Source organism: Notolepis coatsorum (genome assembly GCF_963971535.1).
Source record: "Notolepis coatsorum genome assembly, chromosome: 8".
NCBI classification, from domain to species: domain Eukaryota; kingdom Metazoa; phylum Chordata; class Actinopteri; order Aulopiformes; family Paralepididae; genus Notolepis; species Notolepis coatsorum.
This window is the reverse complement of record NC_140172.1, coordinates 97,638,005-97,662,138: the sequence shown is the minus strand read 5'-3', so window position 1 is coordinate 97,662,138 and position 24,134 is coordinate 97,638,005.

The following is a 24,134-nucleotide window of genomic DNA, read 5'->3' as shown; positions in this document are numbered from 1 at the left end:
AAAGGCAGTGAAACAATAATCAAATAAACGCCAAAATATATACTCTCTACTTGTTGTACACAATTTGTAAGTTGCTTTGAATGAAAGCGTCAGCTAAATGACCAAATGTATTTAAATATGTAACTCACAAAACATTCCATGGCCCCAAAATCATGTGGGGACCCCCCCTGGGGGTCCTGACCCACAGGTTGAGAACCACTGCTCTAGGTGATCTTTTCCCTCTTAGTGTACAGTATGTACTATTTATGTGTTTTTTCTTTTCTCCACCCCCATAATATTGTTCATTTTCTGCCTACAGTGAAACATGATGATCTGTTTGTTAAAGCTGTTGACAAAAAGTGCACTGACTTGTGTGCTGTTTGGGAACAGTTGACAATGTTCATGTAAAGCTTTTCATCAGCTCACCTGAATATGTGTTCTCAAGTTAGTGCTGGACGTGTGGGAAGTTGAGAGCAGCTTAGTTTTTGGCTGACACAATAAACACCTAAACACATAATATGTTTTAGGCGTTTTTTCAGTCAAACTCATAAATGTTTCCAGATAGGGCCATGGAGAGGCATTGTTGTTATTGACATCATCATCTTCATCAATGCCATCAGCCCTGGAAACATCGAATCCCTCTGCCATGTTAAATTGCATTCATTCATTCAGTGGTCTGTGTTTTGATTTTCACTTCCTGATTTGCGGAGCTGGAGTCCCGCCCTATCCTTCCTCTGATTGGCCTACCCGTAATGTTTTGGCCTAACCTTACCCAATCGTGAGTCGTCATACTCATATCTAAACCAACCAACCAATCATAGTGGGTTTTCTCCGGGGAGTTTTTTTCTCACAAATCTTTATTTAGTCTGTTTCTCCTGATAGTAGCGTGTAGCGTTTTGCTCATGCTACTCACTACTTCGTTCTAAAAATAGCTGCACTACAGAGAACGCTACTTGGTTCAAAAGTAGCGACGCTACCATCACGCTACTGAGAAATGTAGTTAAGCTATGTAGCTTCGCTACTTGTAGCTAGCTACTGCCCAACACTGCCCTCGAATTGATGTAGCCCCCCCAGCATGCCACAGCATAGAAGAGGACGCTGGCCACTACAGACTGGTAGAATGACTGCAGAAGTCTATTGCAAACATTGAAGGACCTGAGTCTCCTCAGGAAGAACAGCCTGCTCTGTCCCTTCCTGTAGAGGGCCTCTGTGTTGTCCGACCAGTCCAGTTTATTGTGCAGGTGTACCCCAAGGAACTTATATGACTCCACCACCTCCACCTCCTCCCCTCGAATGGTGATGGGAATTGGGGGGAGCCTCTTCTTGCCCCTCCGGAAGTCCACCACCAGCTCCTTGGTCTTACTGGTGTTGAGTTGGAGGTGGTTGCTCTCGCTCCACCCCACACAGCTCTCCACCAGGGCTCTATACTCCTCCTCATCATCGTCGGTGATGTAGCTTACGATGGAGGAGTCGTCAGAGAACTTCTGCAGGTGGCACCCGCTTGAGTTGCGGCAGAAGTCTGAGGTATAGAGGGTGAAGAGGAAGGGTGACAGCACAGTTCCTTGGGGGGCGCTGGTGTTTCTCACCAGTACGTCAGACTGACTGTCCTTTAGTCTGACGTACTGCGGTCTGTCAGTGAGGTAGTCCTTGATCCAGGCCACCAAGCCGTGCTCCAGCTGCATCACAGAGAGCTTCTCCGCTAGCAGTGACGGCTGGATGGTGTTGAAGGCACTGGAGAAGTCGAAGAACATAATCCTCACTGAGCTGCACGGCTTCTCCAGGTGCGTGTACGCTCCATGGAGCATATAGATGATGGTGTCCTCCACCCTGATGTTTGCCTGGTAGAACACATCACCACTGTTCACCGCCACCAGCTCCTCGATCTTCGTCAGCAGCTCTTTGACCTGACTGCCGTCTGCTCTGTTCTTATTGTCGAAGGCGTGATACCTCAGAGTCAGAGTCAGAGATTTTATTTGGCATGTATGGACGAATCCACATTGGAATACAGGTACAGAGCAATACTGTGTGTCTACAACTAAACCAATACAGGAGCAGAGTAGAAACAGTACAGAAGAAATTAAGAGCTAAGGAAATAGCATCATCTACTGATCTATTTTTCTTGTAGGCGAACTGCCAGGGATCAAGACAGGTAGGAATCTGACCTTTTATATAATTCAGCACTAGCCTCTCTAAACATTTCATTAAAACTGAGGTTAGAGCAATAGGTCTGTAATTCTTCTTCTAAATTCATGCTATATTATGTTATTATGTTATTTGATACTATCTTGTCTAGCACAGTCTCTGGAGCGTAACAGTAAGAAGCATTTTGTATGAAAGTATTCTGTACTTCTGTATGACAACTATTAAAGAACTTGAACTAATCATTAAGACAAGTCACAGGTAATTTCTTAGGAACCGGAATGATAGTAGATTCCTTGAAGCTCCTACTATCATTCCGGTTCCTATGAATAACCTGTTGCCACATCTCTCAACAAGCCACTGGAGGGCCTTCCCTTCACTCTCAATGTGCTGCTCAATGCTCGTGTCTCCCAGGTGAAAAGCACTATAGTGTGACTCCAGACGTTCTCGCCGAGAAGCTGCAGATGATCCTCTATAGCGGTCGCCTCTTCGTCTTTCAGCGATACAATTAGGCGTAAGACCAGGAGGAGAGTGTGCGGTCCCGGGGGACACATAGATACACCGTTGACAATCCCCTGTTTAACCAGTTCAGGAGTGGAGTTCACAGGGAGATTAATCCACCATCCCGGAGTTTGGATCAGAGTGATCTGTCTACCTGCTACTTCTCCCCGTCTCTTCTCACACTGAACAGCTGGCCTCAGTGAAAACTCATCTTTGCCCAGGATGGTGTTCCCTGATGAACTCGTCCCTGATATTTGGTACCCCAGCAGTACGATCATCAGCTCTGAGAGATGCAGGGAGTCACCTGTCGGAGAAGTATATGACTTACAATGTTAAATGAATAATTTCAATGATTGTGCCATTTAGACAGTGTTATGTTAATATTTATATAATATTGATGTGGCATCAAAGTGAAAGTAGGTCATTACTATTGGGAGCTAATGCTAGCAGGCCTACAAACTGGGAGCTAATGCTAGCAGGCCTACAAACTGGGAGCTAATGCTAGCAGGCCTATAAACTTGGCCACAGTGAGTTGTGAAGATCCGTACTATCAGCCTTGATGTAGGGAACATCTCCCTGCTTCTTTGACTCTATGATGTGCCATGTTCCACATTTAGTACAAGTCACACTAAAACTCTGGAATGAGCTGCCACTGCATGTTAGGCAGGCCCCCACTCTGCAGGTATTTAAATCACGCCTCAAAACACATTTATTTGCTCTGGCTTTTGGTTTTTAAACCGTTTTTGAGAGACCTTCCTTTTTATGTGACACATTGTACTGTTTTTATTGGGTGCTTTTATTAAATTTTTTATGTTTTATGTTTTATATTATGTTGTGGACTTGTACAGCACTTTGGTCAACTTTGTTGTTTTTAATTGTGCTTTATAAATAAAAAAGCACAATTGATGTATGGCATGATGTATGGGCCTTTTAAGTCAGTGATAAAAGTGTCTTTCAAGGATAAGTGAGCTCCTGCACTGATTATTATAGTTCAATATTCAATATTTATCACCAAAACCCCCCAGAAAGCATAAAAAGGGCCCCCAAAAACCGAGCTTGTAAGCTTTGCATGCTCGATTAGCACGCGCACAGGCCCAGTGCCATTTTCAGCCTTTGAGCACCTGCCCCTCTAAAGTCCTGTGCACGTCCCTGCTACAAATCACTACGGTATGTCTGTAGTAAATCTCTACAGTGTTCATGAAATAACCACAGTAGTACTATAGGTTTCACTATAGTTAATGTTCACCAGTTCAACAATAAAACTCACCGACGAATGTTCGGTGGATCTGTCTCTGCCTCTCCACCTTCATCTGCCTCCGTTTGGCCCGGTCTTCCTTTGCTTCTCTCCACACGCCGTTTCTTTCAAGTCTCCCTCCCTGTATCTCATAGTGGCCCCCTCCGTTCGCCGCCACCAGCTCCTCCATCTTCCCCAGCAGCTCTGGGACCCGATGGCCACGATCTCCTCTGTTTTCAATTCCGAAGACGTGACACCTGCTCCCACATTTCTCAACGATCCACTGGAGAGCCTTCCCTTCACGTTGAATGTGCTGCTCAATGCTCGTGTCTCCCAGACAGTCTCTGTGAGTGAACAACACAATAGTGTGATGCCAGACGGTCTCGCTGAGAAGCTGCATGTGTTGCTCCGTCGATCGCCTGTCTCCTTCAGTGAATGAAGTGTTCACCGGTATGACCAGGAGGAGAGTGTTGTAACGTTCTGGGTCCTATCCTCCTTAGGATAGTATCCTACTGTCTGTCTGGTTTACTTCCTGTTTTTTTGGGTTCACTTTGTATGTCACTGCTGATTTGCTGTCTCGCACTAATTGTCTGTCACACCTGGGTGCTGTCACTGGCTGTCAGACTAGCTGTCACTAATTGACACGTTGGAATGTTTGGTATGTGCCCATATAATGTCTGCTCTGTCTCTTGTCATTTGCTAGAGCTTCACTTGACACTACGGGCAGGACCGCTTGGACAAGTGCTGACCCAACTCTCTCTGTGTATATTAATTACTCTTGTGCTCTTGAAATAAAGAGTTAAACCTGTTTTGAAGAGTAAACAATTCTCTGTCTAATTTCCTCGACAACTGGAACTCTCACTTACCTGTCATTCGTAACAGAGTGTGTGGGCGCACAGAGATACACTGTGAACTATCTCCTGTTTAACCAGCTCAGGACTATTCTCTAGAGGGAGACTCTGCCACCATCCTGGTGTTTGGATCACCGTGACCTGCCTCCCTGCTACCAGTGTGCGAACCATACCAGGATCTTCGGGGGAGCGGGGGGGGGGGGGGGGGGGGGCAAACAAAATAAGAATCTCAGAGCGTTTTCCCGAGTCTCGCAACTGCCGCGGCTCCGCCACTTCCTCGATGTTGATTAGTCGGTCGAAAAGAGTTACCTTGATGAGCGCGCTCCTCTCCAAAAGTTGAACTAGTTTATGCCCCAAACGCTGCCGCCGAGGCGCGGCGCTTGGAAAAGGAGCGCGCATGTCGCATAGAAATGGATGACAGAAAAGGAGCTGACAACTCATAAAACGTCCCCGGTCGACACAGGCCATAGGCTATAGGTATGAGTATTACAGAACCACACATAGTCCACACCACACAGGTGTCTAAATACTAGAGCTGGGCCGTTAACGGCGTTAACGTGCTGCGTTAACGCGATACTAGTAGCGCGCGATAATATAATTGACGCAGTTAATCTAAAAAAATTATAATTTTATTTAAAAAAAAAAAAATTACCTTTATTTACCCAGGGTAGGTTCGCTGAGCACAGATGATCTTTTTCAGGAACGCCCTGCTTCACATTCACACAGTTCCATTCACAACTGGGAGCTGAATGAATGAATGAATGAATGAATGAATGAATGAATGAATGAATGAAAACTTTATTTAACAGATTGCAGAATGGGTACAATATACAGTACGGCTCAATACACACAATTGTTAAGGGGATGCAGACCAGAGAAAGACATTTGTCTTGTTTACATCAGGGTCCCCCATTTTCAATTCATAGTGACATTTATGACATACACAACATACATGACATTTATGGCATAGGGACATACATGACATACAGGTATTTAGTACTGTTACATTTGTGACATACGATATGCAAATATACAGTACTGTTACCCATAGATCCTGACAGAGTATATACATATGATGGGGAGGGGACTGTACATTAGGAGGGGGTGGGTGGGTGGGATTGATTGATTGATTGAAAACTTTATTAACAGATTGCAGAATGGGTACAATACAGTACAGCTCAATACACACAATTGTTAAGGGGATGCAGACCAGAGAAAGACTTTCGTCTTGTTTACATCAGGGCCCCCCATTTTCAATTCATCAGGACATATATGACATACATGACATACAGATAGTCAGTACTGCTACATCTATACATTTATGACATACCAGATTTGCAAATACAGTACTGTTTGTGATACAGAAGGAGTCAAGAAAAGGGAGTATATACATTTGACGTAGAAACTGTACATTGGAGGAGGTTGGGTGGGGGGGGGGTTGGGTACGTTGGGATATTGACAACCATACTGGGTAATTTACATTGGAGGTGGTTGGGGGGGGGGGGGCACACTGTATAAACAAGCAAAACTGTACATTGAGGGGGGGGGGGGGGGGGAGACACTGTACAAACAAACAAAATTGTACATTGGACTATTGACAAAACCATACTAGGTAAATGACTGTACATTGGAGGGGGTTGGGTTAGGATATTTACAGGGGCCAGTGTTGAATTGCAGTCTCCCGTAGGTGTCCCTTGAGAGAGGTTTTGAAAGTGGGTAGTGGTCCACATTCCTTTACAGCTTTGGGTAGGGCGTTCCACATTGATGTGGCATAATTGCGAAACGTGTTTAGTCCCTTATTTGAGCCGAATCTGGGTTTAACATGATTTGTGGAGCTCCCTCTGGTGTTGTGATCGTGGTATTCACTGACCTTTGGGAAGTATTTTGACATGTACATGGGTACCTTGGTCGTGTAGTGTATCTTGTAGACCAGGCCCATTGCAAGTTGCTGTACTCTGTCGTCTACTCTAAGCCATCCTAGGTTGTCAAAGTGGGCAGGGGTGAGGTGGGTTCTAGGAGTAAGGTCAAGCAGTAGTCTGACCAGTTTGTTTTGAGATGTTTATAATTTTGTTTTTAGCGCCTTTGAGGTGCTTTGGTACCATGAGGTGCAAGCATAGTCGTAGTACCCCTGAATGAGTGCTCCTGCCAGAGTCTTCAGGGTATTCTTGTTTACCAGAGAGGAGATCCGGTACAAGAATCGAGTTTGTTGGTTGACTTTTTTTATTACATTGGATGCCATTTTGTCACAGGAGAGATTAGCCTCTAGGATGGAACCCAGGTAGGTAATTTCATCTTTCCTTGTTACAATATTGTCACCCACTGTAACTGAGAAGCCGTCGGTCTTGCTGAGTTTGTTATTTGAACCGAAGAGAATGGACTCTGTTTTGCCCATGTGTAATGATAGTTTGTTATCAGCGAGCCATATGCAGATTCTGCCTAGTTCCGAGCTGAGGGTTTTTTCAACCTGTAACTTGTTCTTGTCAGAGACCAGCAGGGCTGAGTCGTCCGCAAACAGGAACAAGTTGCAGTCACAAGCTGACGACATGTCATTTGCATAAATTAGGAACAGTAGCGGTCCTAGTATGCTTCCTTGTGGAACACCACAGCTCACTGTGAGGGGGGGGATAGGGTACCGTTTACCTCCACCATCTGTTCCCTCCCCTCAAGGTAGGATTGCATCCAGCTCACTGATAGACTATCAAAACCAATTGCTTTTAGCTTGTCAATCAGAATGGAGTGATTGACCGTGTCAAAGGCCTTTTGTAGGTCCAGCATGACCATGCCGCAGTATTTGCCTGCGTCCACCTCTTGTTTGATGTGGTCATTCAAATAGAGAAGGCATGTGTCAGTGGAGTGGGATGTTCTGAAGCCAGATTGGAATTCGTAGATTAGATTTTTTTCCGCTAGGTACTTTTCGACCTGTTCGTAGACTATTTTTTCCATGACTTTCGAGATGGAGGTGAGAATAGAAACAGGGCGGTAGTTGCCTGGGTCTAATTTGCTGCCCTTATTGTGCAAAGGGGTCACCCTCGCAATTTTGAAGTCCTTGGGGACGTGTCCCTGTTTTATGGAGAGGTTTATTATGTGTGTGATGATTGGGGTGATGGCGGCTGCTGAGTCTCTGAGGAATTTGGAGGGGATGTTGTCATGGCCAGTGGCCTTGTTAGGTTGGAGGGCGCTCAGTTTATTGAGTACCTCATCTGTTGTTACCATTTCCAGCTTGAAGTCGTCCTTGCGGACCCCTAGGTTTTTGTAGTAAGCTACTATGTGTTCTACCCCATAAAGCCCTGAGTGGGAGGGTAGTTTGTTTACCAGTGTTGTGGCTATGTTTGTGAAGAAAATGTTTAAGTAATTGGCTACATCCAGCTTGTCTGTGATGAGCGTGTTGTCCGTTTTTATGTTTATGTTTGAGAATCTGGTTTTAAGTTTTTTACTGCATCCTAGTTGATTATTGAGTAATTTCCAAAGTTCACGTGGTTTGTTTTTGTTTTCCTCAGTTTTGTCATTGATGAAATTCTTTTTTGCAGTTTTGATCATGGAGTTTACGTCGTTTCTTAGTCTGTTTCTTTCTAGTTTGAGTTCAGTCACGTGGGCTTGGAGTTCACTGCTCGTGCTTTTAGTAAGCTTTGACTGACTTTTACGAAACTCAGAGCATTTTTTGTCTCTGGTTTTCATAGCGGCCAGTATTTCGGAGTGCATCCACGGCTCCGCGAGATTTTTTACCCTGGTGGTTCTTAGGGGGGCCATGTCGTTTAGTATTGTTGAGAATTTGGTTTTGAAACCAAGCCATGTTTCTTCAGCCAGTGTACCATTGAGTTCATCTGACCAGTCCAGACTCTCCAGTTCAAGGTTGAAGGCCTCGCTAGAGTAGGTTTTGAGGTCTCTAGATGTGACTGTTTTGTGGCAGCCAGCCTTTTGTTTTAGTTTTTTGCGGGTACAGAATACAACCAGTACAACCACAGTTGACACCATTGGCCACTGAGCAACTCCACTGGAGCAGTTGATTTGCATTGGCAGGGTTTGGCCCTGTCTGGCACCCAACGGGAAAAATATTATAGGCACTATAAGTAGACACCAGTGGCGTCGTTAGCCCTGGGCTTCCGGGGCTTTAGCCCCGGATGTTTTTTTCCTAGCCCCGGATCTAAAAAAAAAAAAAAAAAAAAAAATTGTTTAATTTTTTTTTTTTTTTTTTTTTACTTTATTTTAATTTTTTTTATGTCATCATCCCCATTGTCTGTGCTGAATGTTTGTTAGTGTTTGGTATTTTTTGTTGGTTTTTAGTACTTTTAAACATTTTTAGTAAGTAGTTTTCATTTGATCCTATAATTCTTTCATTCACCGATTTGTGGACTTTTTTTTTAGTGTCCTGAAAGGCGCCTTATAAATCAAATGCATTATTATTATTATTATTATTATTATTATTATTATTATTATTATTATTATTATTATTATTATTATTATTATTATTATTATTATTATTATTATTATTATTATTATTATTATTATTATTATTATTATTATTATTATTATTATTTATTATTATTATTATCATCCAGGAGGGAAAAGACACTTTGGATAGTAGGGACTGCATCTCTGCCTGTCCTGACCAGGAAACACTTTGCAACTGTGATCTCCTCTGGCAATAGTTGGATATTGTAATGTGTGGCGAGGGGTTGCAGCAATTCCACTGAGAGAAACTGGTCTGAGGCTGGATAACATGCCTGTATGCCTCTCATAAGTTGTTATCCAACTCATGAGAACCTGCTCTCAAGCTCTTGCAGCATTCTGTCGACGACTGGATAGAACAGTCTCTGTCTCAGCTGATCTCCTGAGCTGAGGTCTGAGCTTGTGCCACAAGATGACTCAACTACATACTCGCCCATCCTTTTCTGCTTCCTCCTTTGGCTGGTAGTATGTTCCTCAATCCAAAGGCCATTACATATGGCCTTTGTCCTGTCATACATGTCCACTGCCATCTCTGAGGTGCGATAACCTTTGAGTGTGTCCTGCACTGTGCTTTTAAATAGTACAGATATTGAAGATGTGCACTTTAACGCAGCAGCACCTGGAGCCATCCATACCCATGTCCAGTGTCCTATAATAAGCTTTAATCGAACCTCGGATAGTCCGGTTGGTTTGGGGTGGTGTGAAAGCTCATTCACTCTTGCAAGTGAACCCTGCTGCGGTTCATTTGAGATGTGAATGCAAAGCGGACCAAAGGCAGGAAAAGACCCAAAAATCTAATCTTTTTTTTATGAGAAGACTGAAACATATGTATATAATGAAACACACAATATTTTTTTTCGATTGCCTAAGCATGATTTTGAAAACGGGGCCCGGTGTTTCAAAACACACAATTAGCACAACCACACACACACAATTATCAGAACACCTCAGATCCTTTGCTAAATTAAACACTTGTCAAAACCATACACACACATTACATAATGACTTAATTCTGTTTGAACCAGTTACACACACTGCTGTGCTTAACCTAAAACACATTTAGCAATTCTACTTCTCAGTGATTAGAGTAGTAAGTGAAGTACGCAGAGAATGTGCAAATATACAATAAATTCACCAAACACTACACAAGACCAATGCTGTAGACTGATGAAAATATAATGTATTTATCTACATATACCCAAATCAATGATGCAGACTGATGAAAAAAATTACATTTTCTCTCCATATACCCAAATCAATGATGCAGACTGATGAAAATATAAATGTTCTCTCCATATAACCAAATCAGTCAACATTTCAACATGGAGAATCACAACAATACATGTCCCAGTTTTCATGCTACTATGTGCATAACACTGTAAGCTCAGCAAATATCAGACAAACATAAAATACTGTATCCAGTACAGGTTAAAATTACAGTAACACAATTTTTCTTTTGAAAAAATGTAAACAGAAAATACTAGACATTATCTCTTTGCCTAGCTGGATCTGGCAAGATCATTTTTTGTTGTGATTCTCCATGTTGACATGTTGACTGATTTGGGAAAATGGGAGAACATTTATATTTTCATCAGTCTGCATCATTGGTTGTCTTGTATATTTTCACATTCTCTGTGTACAGTACTTCACTCTCCTTCCATTTTGGTTGAAGACAGGTGAACTCACCTGCTGCATTTTTATAGTGCTTAAACCTGATTGTGTATCTACAATTAAGCAATGGTGTGTTTGTGCATCTGATGGCTGTGTTAACCAATTGGCTCATATGTGTGGTAATTTGACATTCTGTGTCTAATGCAGGGGTCAGCAACCTTTTTGACATGGAGTGCCTGTTTGAAATATAGTTGTAACTAGTGAGCCTCAACAATATTCCATGCATCGTAATATCTTTTTAATGATAATTTTTACATTATTACATCATTATTGTTATTGTTATTATTAACAATATTATTATGATGGTTGTATCAACCCTAAATCTGAGTTGGGGGGGAGGGGGGAATGCAATGCAGACAAACAACTGCATACAGTACGACCATTTCACTCACATTTGCCCATTCATTTTTGGACACATCACACACCATCGGTGTGTGTACTGTATGTGTGCTGTCATAGCTCCACCTACAGGCCTAATGGAGAACATCAGGAGAACACCAGGATGTGAATGGAGGGTGAATGTGAGGTATATCGTGTAAATATGTTTTGATTGATCGCAAGACTACACTGTAAAAAAATTAAAAATAATAAGTTACCAGAACTTTAAAATATTGAGTTCAATTACTGTGCATTAAGGTTTTCAGTTTTCAATCCATAATAAGTTAACAGAAAAATTAGTACACAACCACATTATTTCAACCTAATAAAACTATGTTTATTGTCATTGTTTTAAGAACACAAGTTGACTTGGTAATACTCACATTTTGAGTAAAAAAATGGCTTTTAACATGTGCAATGTTCAATGAAATAGAAAAATAAATAATAAAATTATTTAATCTATAATTACTAATTACTGATCACAATGGTGACTGTAATAATGTTTTTGTTATAAGGCTCTGCAAATGTTACTGAATGATGTAGCAATGTATTTCCAGCTAAATTGAAATAATAAACAAATAAAGAGTCTCAATTAAATATGTGGTAGTAAAAAGAACCTGTGGGAGGATTTCAACAAGATAAATGCGACAACAGTGCAAAATATTTCACTATAATATTTCAAAGCAAAAAGAAAAAGATTATAATATTTTTTTTCATTTTTTTATGCTGCCCCCTGTGTCTATGAAAATGCCCCCGCGTGCCTATGCAGGCATACGTGCCTAGGGTTGCCTACCCCTGGTCTAATGTAATGCAAGTGTGTTTAGTGTTTTGCAAATCACTGTGTGTATTGTTTTGCAAAAAGTGAGGCTGACATTGTAGGGGTGCAAATCTGGGCCTATATTTTGCTCCTTGAGTGTAAGGTTTTGATAATTGTGTAATACTTTTGATTTGAGTGTTTATGCAATTGAAGAAAACTGTAAAAACTAGAGATGAACTGTTTATTTATTTTGTACATAGGCTGTGCATATGTTTGTTTGTTTATTTGCTTATGTGTATGATTCTTAACTGTGTTTTTATTTTGTTATTGGTGTATATGTGTATGTATGTACAGTATATATATATATATATATATATATATATATATATATATATATATATATATATATATATATATATATATATATATATATATATATATATATATATATGTGTATATATATATATATATATATATATATATATATATATATGTGTATATATGTATATTTGTAATCCTGTAGGGGCTTCTTGGACCAGATCAATGTTTTATCTGGCTAAATAAATAAATAAATAAGAAACTGATGATTTGGTCCTGTTAACTTTGAATTTTCTATGGGGACTGCCCAGATCCCTCTCATGGACCTGGACCTCACTTTGAGAACCTCTAATGATTCTAGTTATTCAGTATTCATCTCTAATTACTCTAAAATTGCGTATTTCTGTGCTTAAAAAAAGGGGGGGGGGGTTACCCCCCCTCCACCCCCCTGGGCTGAAGCCCCCAATGCTTTCTAACCCTAAAAACGCCCCTGGTAGACACCACTAGATAAAACAAGCTGGTCTGCCTGAGTGACTGGTGGAAGAAGGAGAAATAGAGATTGGACTGATTGAGTCAAGCCATGTCACATAGTTCAAGTTTGAAATGCTTCTTTCTGTTTTGCTCCTGAGAGTGTGCTAGATACTGTACTGGTAATATTATTTATTTGTGTTAACTTCTGAATAAAACAACTTATTAAACACAAGTACATCTTATTGAACATTATTTTGATATTTCATTACCAATTATCATAGCAAAACTGCTTTTTCAAACAGTCTGTAATGCATTTTGGAAACGGGAGATGGGCTCATGGTGTAATGGGCCACCTGGCCTGAGAAACATAAGGAGGAAAGAAAAAGTAAGGACTTACTTCTGGTCATTATTTGGGTAGAACACACATATCTTGAATGCCTTCGGCAGATTTTTTTTTTTTTTTTTTGCCATTTTAATCTATCCAATCCAATCCAATCCACTTTATTTATATAGCACATTTAAAACAACAAAGTTGACCAAAGTGCTGTACAAGTCCACAAACATAGGATAAAACATAAAACATAAAAATTGAATAAAAGCACACAATAAAACAGTACAATGTGTCACATAAAAAAGGCCAGTCTCTCAAAAACGGTTTAAAAAACAAAAGCCAGAGCAAATAAGTGTGTTTTGAGGCGTGATTTAAACACCTGCAGAGTGGGGGCCTGCCTAACATGCAGTGGCAGCTCATTCCAGAGCTTTGGGGCTGCCACTGCAAAAGCACGGTCCCCCCTAAGCTTCAGCCTGGAGTTTGGAACGGCCAAGAGGAGCTGGTCAGAGGACCCGAGAGACCTTGGAGGAACATAGGGTTCCAGCAGGTCTGAGAGGTAACCCGGTGCCAAGCCGTTCAAACATTTAAAAACAAACAATAAAACCTTAAAATCAATCCTAAAACGCACAGGAAGCCAGTGGAGGGCAGCCAGCACAGGGGAAATGTGCTCCCGCTTTCGCGTTCCCGTCAGCAGACGAGCAGCAGAGTTTTGCACCAACTGCAAACGAGAGAGGGAGGCCTGACTGACGCCCACATACAGGGCATTACAGTAATCAAGGCGAGAGGTCATAAAAGCATGGATAACCGTTTCAAAAATGGAACGGGATAAAAAAGGTTTGACCTTGGACAGCCTCCTAAGTTGGAAAAAGCTCCTTCCCACCACAGTATTGATCTGCTTGTCCAGCTTTAGGTCACAATCAAATTTTACCCCTAGGTTGGTGACTGTTGGCTTCACAAAAAGCCCAAGAGGGCCCAAGTCACCAGGAGGAGGCACATGACCATTGCTGGGACCAAACACCATGACCTCTGTTTTACTGTCATTGAGACAAAGACAGTTTGATGCCAGCCATGCCTTAACATCGTCAAGGCATGCTAATAGTGGTTTTACCGGGTTGCTAGTGTTTCTTTTTAATGGCATGTAAATCTGGCTGTCATCTGCGTAGCAGTGAAAGGAGACGCCATGCTTTCGGAGTATAGGCCCTAAGGGGAGCAGGTACAACACAAATAAAATTGGCCCGAGAATTGAGCCTTGGGGAACCCCGCAGGGGAGAGGTGCTGTGGAGGATCCAGGCTAACACAAAAACTTCTCTCAGACAAATATGATCTAAAAAACTCCATGGCTTGGCCTTTAATGCCAACCCAGTGCTCTAAACGGGAGAGCAGAATATTGTGATCCACTGTGTCAAAGGCAGCAGTGAGATCTAAAAGTACGAGGATAAGGGAGTCACCAGAGTCAGTGGCGAGAAGGATATCATTAAAAACTCTTAAAAGTGCAGTCTCTGTACTGTGCAGTGCTCTAAAACCAGATTGGAAGACCTCCAGAATGCCATGTGTGTCAAGGAAAGACATTAATTGGACAAGTACAATTTTTTCCAAAATGTTGGATAAAAACGGGAGCTTGGAGATAGGCCTGAAATTAGAGAGGACAGAGGCGTCCAGGCTAGGCTTTTTAATAAGCGGTTGCACCACAGCATGTTTAAAATGTACAGGTATATCACCTGCAAGGCTGTTGTTCATAATTGTTAGGACATTTGGTCCTATGACCCTGCTGACCTCTTTGATAAGGTGAGGGGTGAGGACGTCTAGGGGGGAGCCTGAGGGCTTCATATGGGTAATAATTTCCTCTAGCTGAGCAAGGGACACAGGCTCAAACTGGCTAAAGGTGGCAGGGCAGGTGACAGTAGTAGTAGAATGGTCACATGTAGGGGTGGACGTGCTAGCTCTAATGTTGGCAACTTTGTCAATAAAAAACTGAATAAAAAGCTCACATGTTTCAGTGGAAGCTTCAAGACAAACAGGCTGGGGGACATCAAGAATATGATTAATCGTTTTAAAAAGAACATGAGGCTTGTGGCAGTTGTTTAAAATGATATCAGAAAAATGCTTTGTTTTTTCAGCCTCAACAGTTTGCTGATATCTACACCAGCTGTCCCTCAGAATGTCGAAAGACACCTGCAGCTTGTCCTTTTTCCACTGTCGTTCAGCCCTCCTGCACTCTCGTCTGGCTTCACGAGTGCTGTCGTTCAACCAGGGCTCAGGTTTAGGTTTGGAGCGCCTGGTTTTTAGATCTAGATTAATCTAGATTAAATCCAGGATTGCATATAGATTAATCTAGATAAAAATGTTTTATCTATGCCCACCTCTACTAAATACACATGCTCAGATGAACCCCTCTGATCCAACACTGTCTAAAATTCACACACAACAGTCCTATTTACACATAAACACACGGATGAACCAATACCGAACAACAAGTCCACGACCAAACAATCGAGTCTAACATTATTATAGTAGGCAAGAAAATTCAACATTATCGCCACCCACCTGTCCTGATGGTCTGCCCAATTCTCAAAATCTGCATGTCACAGAAGTAGTCCCCACAGCAGGCTGCTTCGCCTTCTTTGTAAAATCAAAATTGGTTAGAAGGCTTTGTTACTTCTTTGATATTCCGTTTAACTTTCGACATTATCCTATTGATTTGTGCCTGCAGACTGCAGCGCCGCCACGCTCCGAATGGTAAACGCAAGAATAGCATGCATGTTGCATGCGTATTACGAGTAGGGTATATCTGCAGTGCCGCAACCCCATAGATTTATGCTATTGTCTATTAAGGTGAATTAGTGCACAAATCATTAATCATACATCAAAATAGCCTAATTGTATTATTATACACGATGATGACGATACAGAAAATTACAGAGAAATGAGAAATGCATGGCAAAAATAGCATTTATTGTCCGTATTTTAGAGACCCCCCAAAAATTCACAAACCATGTTTTCAGGGGAGCTAATGTCTGATCTAGGGGAGCCATGGCTCACCGAGCTCCCCCATGGTTCGCACCCTGCCTGCTACTTTCCCCCTGTCTCTTCACACACTGAGCAGCTGGCCTCAGTGGAAACGCCTCTCTTCCAAGGATGGCGTTTCCTGATGAACTCTTCCCTGCTCTTTTGTGCCCCAGCAGCACAGTCCTCAGCTCTGAGAGATGGAAGGAGTCACCTGTCAGAGAGAGAAATATTCATCACAAATTACATTTTAATTCTAAAAGAACTCCTAATCACTGGGATCATTTATATACAAATCTATTTGGTGTGTGTGCGTGTGTATGATAAGGACTCCGTGGTTCTCAATATAATATTGTACCATACAGTACGCCATCCACAGTTCAATACGCACAGATATTTGGTTTTGCAATAAAATCTTGTGTTACTAGTTTCCATTTTCCATGCATTGTATTTCTCTCCCAATTGTGTGTGTGTATCAGTAGAGGTTATTGCATGACAACTAGTGAGGCAGTACTTACTAGTATTTTACAGACAAAAAAATATATATATATTATTATTAATACATATACATATATATATATATTTTTATTATTATTATTATTTTTTATTATTATTATTTTTATTAGAAATGTTTTCCTCTGTGAACAATGCCAGTGAATTTGAACAAAAACAATGCCACTGAATTTTTTTTCTTCACAAATGTCCAAGTGACAGCTCTGAGCTCTCTGACTAGACCTGACTGCAGTAATGGCCAGCTGTCAATCACTTACTGCTAAAATAGTTGCACGGGTTGGGCTTAAGAATATAATTATCCAATCAAAATAGACGATTTGAGTTTAAAAAAGCCGGGTAGTGAGACGGAGCGCACTTGATTGATTGGCGTTCACATCGTACCACATTGTGTTGACAGCCTTGAAATCCAATCAGAGAATGGTGCCAGCTAATGATACGGAACTGCAGCTAGACCCTATTGACTGTGGCGTCAATAGCCATCTAATGTTCTAGATTTTTCTGTCATCATCTCACCACTGAGACTGACTGTGTGCAATTTGCCTTGAAAGAGACTGACATAGAGAATAAGATCTTTATTCAATTGTTCATGAACGTATTGTGCATCGTTTGATGATATATATATATTTTTTAATCTCAGTTGAAGTAGTGTAATTGACGTGAACGTGCCGTCTTGGACTCTGTAAGCTAACTTGTTGTAGCTAACGTGAGCTAATAGCTAAGTCATCGAAACGTTCACCCAGAGGAAGAAGAAGAAGAGGAAGATGGGATAGGTGATCCCACAGCTTTGATGAGTGCACTGCTTTGGCAATCGCTTGGGTGACTGTCTGAGTGACCACCTGTCGGAGTCGGAATCCCGAAAATGGAACGTGTGTCACGCATTAACAGAACAATGTTTAGTGGATTTCGACAGCATCCTCACGCAAATGAAGGATCGATTAGATCACAAAAGACTGCTGTTTGTTGCATTGCCAGATTTGCAACTGTTTGCAAGCAGACGAGGTCATTGAACGTTTTAATCAGAAAATATCAAAGGATGGATTTCATTTACAAGTGATCAAATGGAGGCGGTTAGGTGGCCGAGCGGAGATTGCGTTCGTCACCAGCCCCGGAGCTGTGAGCTGGATTCGCCTGTTCGAATCCAGCTCACAGCTCCGGGGTTGTCACCAGCTTGGCTGGCCGTCTGCACTAATACAATTGGCTGTATTAGAGGGTGGGAGAAGCTGGCGGGGTGGGTCCGGGTCGTTGTAAACAGCGACTCCTACAGTTCGGTCGGGGCGCCTGCTAAGCGCGGATAGGACTCGAGGGGGATAGTGTGGTCCTCCCACACGCTACGCGCTCTTGATGAGAATCCGCGCTGCCAGGTGAAAAGAAGCGGTGATTGGCTGGACGTGTGTCGGAGGAAGCACGTGGTAGCCTCCACTCTCCCAGATGATCTGACTGTGGGGGGTAAGTGCGCAGCGACCAGGAAGGGACTGGGAATTGGCATACGACTAACATTGGGATGGGAGAAAATCGGAGGAAAATGGAGGGGGAAAAAGACAAAAAAAAAAAAAAACAAGTGATCAGATGGGAGGGACACTATTTCCTCATAAAATGGTACATCAAATGGTGAGTGGATTTTAAAAATATATATATATTGGGCCGCTGCGTCCAGTGTGTCAGTGACGTGTGTGTGGCTGAAATGCGTGCGTTTACTTTCGAATTACCCACGCAATTGTCCTTGTGTTACATAAAACCCATCTGTGGCCTCGTGCAGAGGAAGGTGGTAAATACATGTTAGATATTCCAATGTACAGTTTTGCTTGTACAGTTGTACAAGCATGTACCATTGACTCAGAATGGTCTGTTTTATTGAAATCGTCACAGCAGTATAGTTTGTTTATACTTCAGAAGTATGATATTTAAACATGGTCCCCAAAATGAATGGAAGCGAATGAGGAGCCTGACACCTGGGAGGAATGGGGGTGTTGCAGCCTTGGGGATGTTTTAAAAATATAATTGAATATATAATATAATATAAGAATTTGTGCTTCACCAAGAAATTTGGTCAGCAGCCGCCACTGGTGTGTATGTGTGTGTGTGTGCTCGTGTGCGCGCGCGCGTGTGTGTGTGTATCTGTGTCTGTGGATGAGGAAACCCCTTCCCACGAGTAAATATCCAATCACTGCTTTGTGTTTTCCTTCGGTCATGACATGCTTTATCAGGGGGGGTGTCTTGGATGGGGATGTGGTGGGGATTGATGTGTGGGGTGTTTGGGGGGACTGGCTGTTGCCTTTGAGCAACACTGTACTTATTGTACTTATGTTATGCCTATTCTTATGTCTGCATGTCTACGTTGCACTACTTTTATTGTCTTTTATACCTATTATTATGTCTGCATTTTATACATTGTTTTTATTCTGTCGACTGTATGCTGATTTTATGCTAATGTTTATGTTAATTCTTTGCTATTTGCTGTTGGGCACATTGGACTGTGGTCCATGTGTGAAGGGTGCTATATAGATAAAGTTGTTATTATTTATTATTATTATATTGTAAACAATTTATTCAGTGGGTTAAAATTATTATTATTATTATTATTTTTGTATGTTCTGGCAACATATTTTGATGCCTCGTTTTATAAATGTGTATTGATAACATAGTGCTGTAATTAAAATGTCTAATAAATATGCATGATCAAGTTCAACAATGTGTGCTTTTATTTTGATATATTTGTTAATTCCACATTGAAATTACGCGATACATTAACACATTGACCGCCAGCAGCAGGGGGCTCTGATCCCCCTTCAGCGCTAGGTCTTTATTCAATGGATATTGTTGTAGTTTTGACTGGGTTCCGTATAGCAATAACTTGACAACACACACAAGCTCAGTTGGTAGCCACAGCAACAGGTTTAGTGAGCGTCAGGTCAGGAATGTACAACAGACATCATTAGTCGATCACAACACTCTTCAACACCGTGCTCTTAATCCAACCCGAGTACCATATATCACATCCCCCTTTCTTAAGGAAAAGTTATTACTTTTAGTAAAAGTTATTACTCTCTTACTGCAGACCAGAATTAGCAAAATACTTCAATCACTTTTCCCAATAGCTTACCAACAGGAATAATGTAACAAATAATAAATTCATATTGTCAGTATCAGTTGCTTGGGGCCAGAGGTTCCAGAACATAGCCCACCGGTGGAGCTCAACCTTCAGCGTTGGCTCGTGTCATAATCGCTGTCGCTGTATCTCACAGGCGGCACGACAGCTCTCCCAGATCTGGTGCGGCATGTAGGGGAGTCGCCCGTGCTGGACTGGGAGGGCTGGTTCTGGGCAGGCGGCTCATCCCGCAGAGTCCATGGCTCGTCCCGCAGAGTTTCTGGCTGGTCGATGGACTCAGGATCAGCATACTCAGGATCAGCATTCTCAAGCAGACTTGGATGAACCGTCCTGAGGTGGCATCTGTTTCTCCTGAAGATCACGCCAGCTGGTGATTCCACACTGTAAGAGCGTGGCTCTACTCTCTTGCTCAACACGACAGCAGGCTTCCAGCCTTGCCTTGTTTTCATGTGTACTGTGGTTCCAGGAGTCAGTACAGATAGTGGTCTTGTACCCACATTGTAGTACTTCTCCCGTTGTGCCTGCAGGTGTTGTAGCCTGTTATGTATGTTACTTGGGGTGGATGGCTGCAACACTGCGCTGGTGCACGGCAGCGGGCTCCTCAGGACACGTCCCATCAACATCTGCGCTGGGGAGACATCTAGGCCTGTCACCGGTGTGTTTCTCAATGACAGCAAAGCCAGATGCGGGTCAGTGCCTGTTTTAGCTGCCTTCTTCATTGTGCGTTTCACCATTTTGACCATACTCTCTGCAAGGCCATTGGACTGTGGGTATCCAGGGCTAGAGTGTGTGATTTTGATTCCCCATTCTGCAGCAAACTTCTGCATCTCACAGCTCGCAAAAGGAACATGATCACACACTAGCTCTTTGGGAATCCCATGTCTGGAGAAGACTGACTTCAGCCTTTGTATGACTGAGTGGGCAGTCTTGTCTGGTAGGTTTAGCACTTCTGGGTACTTGGTCAAGTAGTCAACAATCACTAGATAGGATTATCCATGCAGCTCAAATATGTCAGTCCCCAGTTTCATCCATGGCAGTTCTGGTATCTCATGTGACTGGAGAGGTTCTCTTTGGTTTTGTGGCTGCATCTGTTGACATGTGGCACACATTTCCACTTTTTTCTCTATGTCTTGTGCCATTCCTGGCCAGTATAGGACCTTCCTGGCATGGGCTTTCATTCGCTGGACACCTTGGTGTGCAAGATGCAATTTATCCATGATTACTGCTCTCATGCTCTGAGGAATGATGATCTTGTCTTCCGTTATTACTACACCATCTCTGATGCTCACTGTGTGACGCATCGGCCAGTATTGGTGTAATATGCCATCACAGCGTTGTCTCCTTTCTGGCCAGCCCTTTTGGTGTGCTTGTATCACTGCCTGCAACACTTTGTCTGCTGCAGTTGCTTCCTGGAGTTGCTTGAGTATGTTTTCACTCAACGCATCTGTGGCCTCCATCGCATACACCACTTTCTCCTCAAACAGATTCTCAGTGAGATCTCCAACGTGCCCTTTCACCACTGCACGAGAGAGTGTGTCGGCAACATGCATGTCTTTTCCTGGAGTGTATGTGATTTCAAGATCATAGCACTGCAGCTGGAGAAGCATCCGCTGTAGTCTAGCCGGTGCTTTGCTTAAATGTTTCTTAAAGATGACTTCCAGAGGTTTATGATCCGACTGCACACTCACTGTCTGCCCATCAGGGGTGTAAAGTACTTGAGTAATTGTACTTCGTTACAATACTTAAGTACTGTTTTGGGGGATTTGTACTTTACTCGAGTAGTATTAGATTTGTATACTTTGTACTTTTACTCCATTACATTTCAGAGAAAAAAAACATACTTTTTACTCCTTACATTTAAAATGCAGACCTACAAAGTACAAAGTACAAATCTCACAGGTCCAACCATTTTAATTAGTATATTTTAATTGTTTATCTGGCCGAACTAACGTTAACGTTATTAATCCTGCGACCACAGGTAAACAGCCAATCAAATCCCCATCAATGGAAATTAACCCGCCCATACCCATGCTGATTGGTCCTTGTGCAACACTAGTAAGCGGGGATCTTTGATTAAACACCTGCTATCAGAAGAATAGACAGTCAGATCCGCATTATGCTGTGGTTAATATTGTGATATTATTCAGGGTACTCCAGTATTCTGTCTTTAATATTGTGATATTATTCAGGGTACTCCAGTATGCTGCCTTTAATATTGTGATATTATTCAGGATAATCCAGTATGCTGTGCATGGTTAATATTGTGATATTATTCAGGATACACCATTCGATTTTTAATATTGTGATTCATGCTGTGATGTGAATGCCGTCCATGTTAGTTTACCTTCAATGGAGAAGTGCATTAAATAATTTTAATGCAAAAAAAGTGTCCTCTGTTCTTTCATTTCAGCATTGTCTATCACAGAACACATTCCATTGTGGGCAGAGTGTATGCTTGGTTTCATTCCAGCCTTGCCTAAACACCAGCTGATGATTTCACTAATTGGCTCACCTCTTCAACTAACTCACCTGGTGCAATGTATAGTTAAAATGAAAACTTGGCCCACGATGGAATGAGTTTGAGACCCCTGGTGTATCCCTTTCCAAAAAAAGTACTTTTACTTTTTAGTACTTAAGTACATTTAAAAGTAGGACTTTTTGACTTTTACTCAAGTGTGTTTTTAGCCAGATACTTTGACTTTTACTTGAGTCAGATTTTGAGACGGTACCCATACTTTTAAGTATAATTTCTGGGTACTTTTTACAGCCCTGCTGCCCATATATGTACTGATGGAACCGCTTGGCTGCAAACACAATCGCCAACAGCTCCTTTTCTATTTGAGCATAGTTTTTCTCTGTGTCTGACAATGCTCGGGAGGCATAGCTCAGCGGGTAGCCTTCCTGTAGAAGACACGCCCCCAATCCATCTTTAGACGCATCCGCTTGGATCGTCAAGGGTTTGTGTTTGTCATAAAACTTGAGACTTGGGGCTTGAATGAGAGCAGCCTTCAGGCTTTCCAGCGCTGCATCATGTTCATGGGCCCACTGCCATGCTGCCTCCTTTCTCAGCAGCTGTCTCCGAGGAGCAGTTATTGTGGCTTCCCCTGGAATGTATTGGGCCAAGTATCTTGTCATGCCTAACAATCTCTGGAGGCCTTTCTTGTCTTCCGGTGCCGGCATGTTGGCGATGGCTATCACCTTTGCATCATCAGGTTTAACACCCTCTGGTGTGACGATGTGGCCCATGTATTTCACTGTGTCGACTTTGAACTGGATTTTGTCTTTGTTGAACTTGACATTGGCAGCTTGTGCCCTCTTCATGACCTGCTGGAGGATCTCAGCGTGCTCTTGGTCTGAGGATGCAGCGATTATCATGTCATCAGCTATGATATGTACACCTTCTATGTCACCAAAGGTATCACTGTTCTTCTGCTGAAACACTGGCTGACTTGATGCCAAATGGCAATCTCTTAAAGCGGTAGCGGCCCCATGGTGTGTTGAATGTACACAGCTCAGATGATGGCTCATCCAGTTTCACTTGCCAATATCCATCCTTCTCATCCAGAATGGTGAAGATAGATTTCCCTGCCAGTTTGCAGCAGACATCGTCTAGAGTGGGAATGGAGTAATGTTGCCTCTGTATGGCCTTGTTCAGATCAGAGGGGTCCAAGCACACCCTGAGTTGAGTATTTTTTTTTTCTGTGATCACCAAACTGCTCACCCATGCTGTTGGGTCATTCACAGGGGTTATTACATCTGCTTCCACAGTGTGACCTTCAGCCTGTCCAGGACAGCAAGGGGAATCTTCCTGCACCCATGTACCACAGGTGTAACTGCCGGGTCAATGTGTATGTGATGTACACCCGGGAACTCACCCAGCCCGCAGAAGAGAGATGGGTACATCTCCAACAACTCCTCTTTAGTGGCTGGAGGTCTCTTCAGCTTCTCTGTTGTGGCTGGAGGTGTCTTCTCAAGTGCATCAATTCGTTTCACAAGCCGCAGTACTTCACTTGCCTCTCTGCCCATGATCGGCACGGTTGACTGGTTGATCACATAGAAATCAAGCTTGGCTTTAGCCTTAGCAGTTTCACACATCAGTGTCACGGTCCCTTCAGGCTTCAGACGGTTCCCTCCATACGCTACCAGCACTGTTCTTGTGGGCTGTAGCTGGATATGACCTGGAAATGTCTTTACAATGGACATAGGCAGCATGTTTCCATCCGCCCCCGTGTCAATCTTGAATTTGACCGGGACATTCCTCACATTGGCCATAGTGTACCATGCAGTGTCTTTACTTTTAGTGACTGCATCCACTTCCACACATGACACAGTACCTATAAACAGTGAGTCTACATCTACCTCAGTCTCAATGTCGTGGACACCACGTCTCATTACTGTTCTGTATGTTTGGGTGCCCGTCCTGTCAGCTGGTGTGG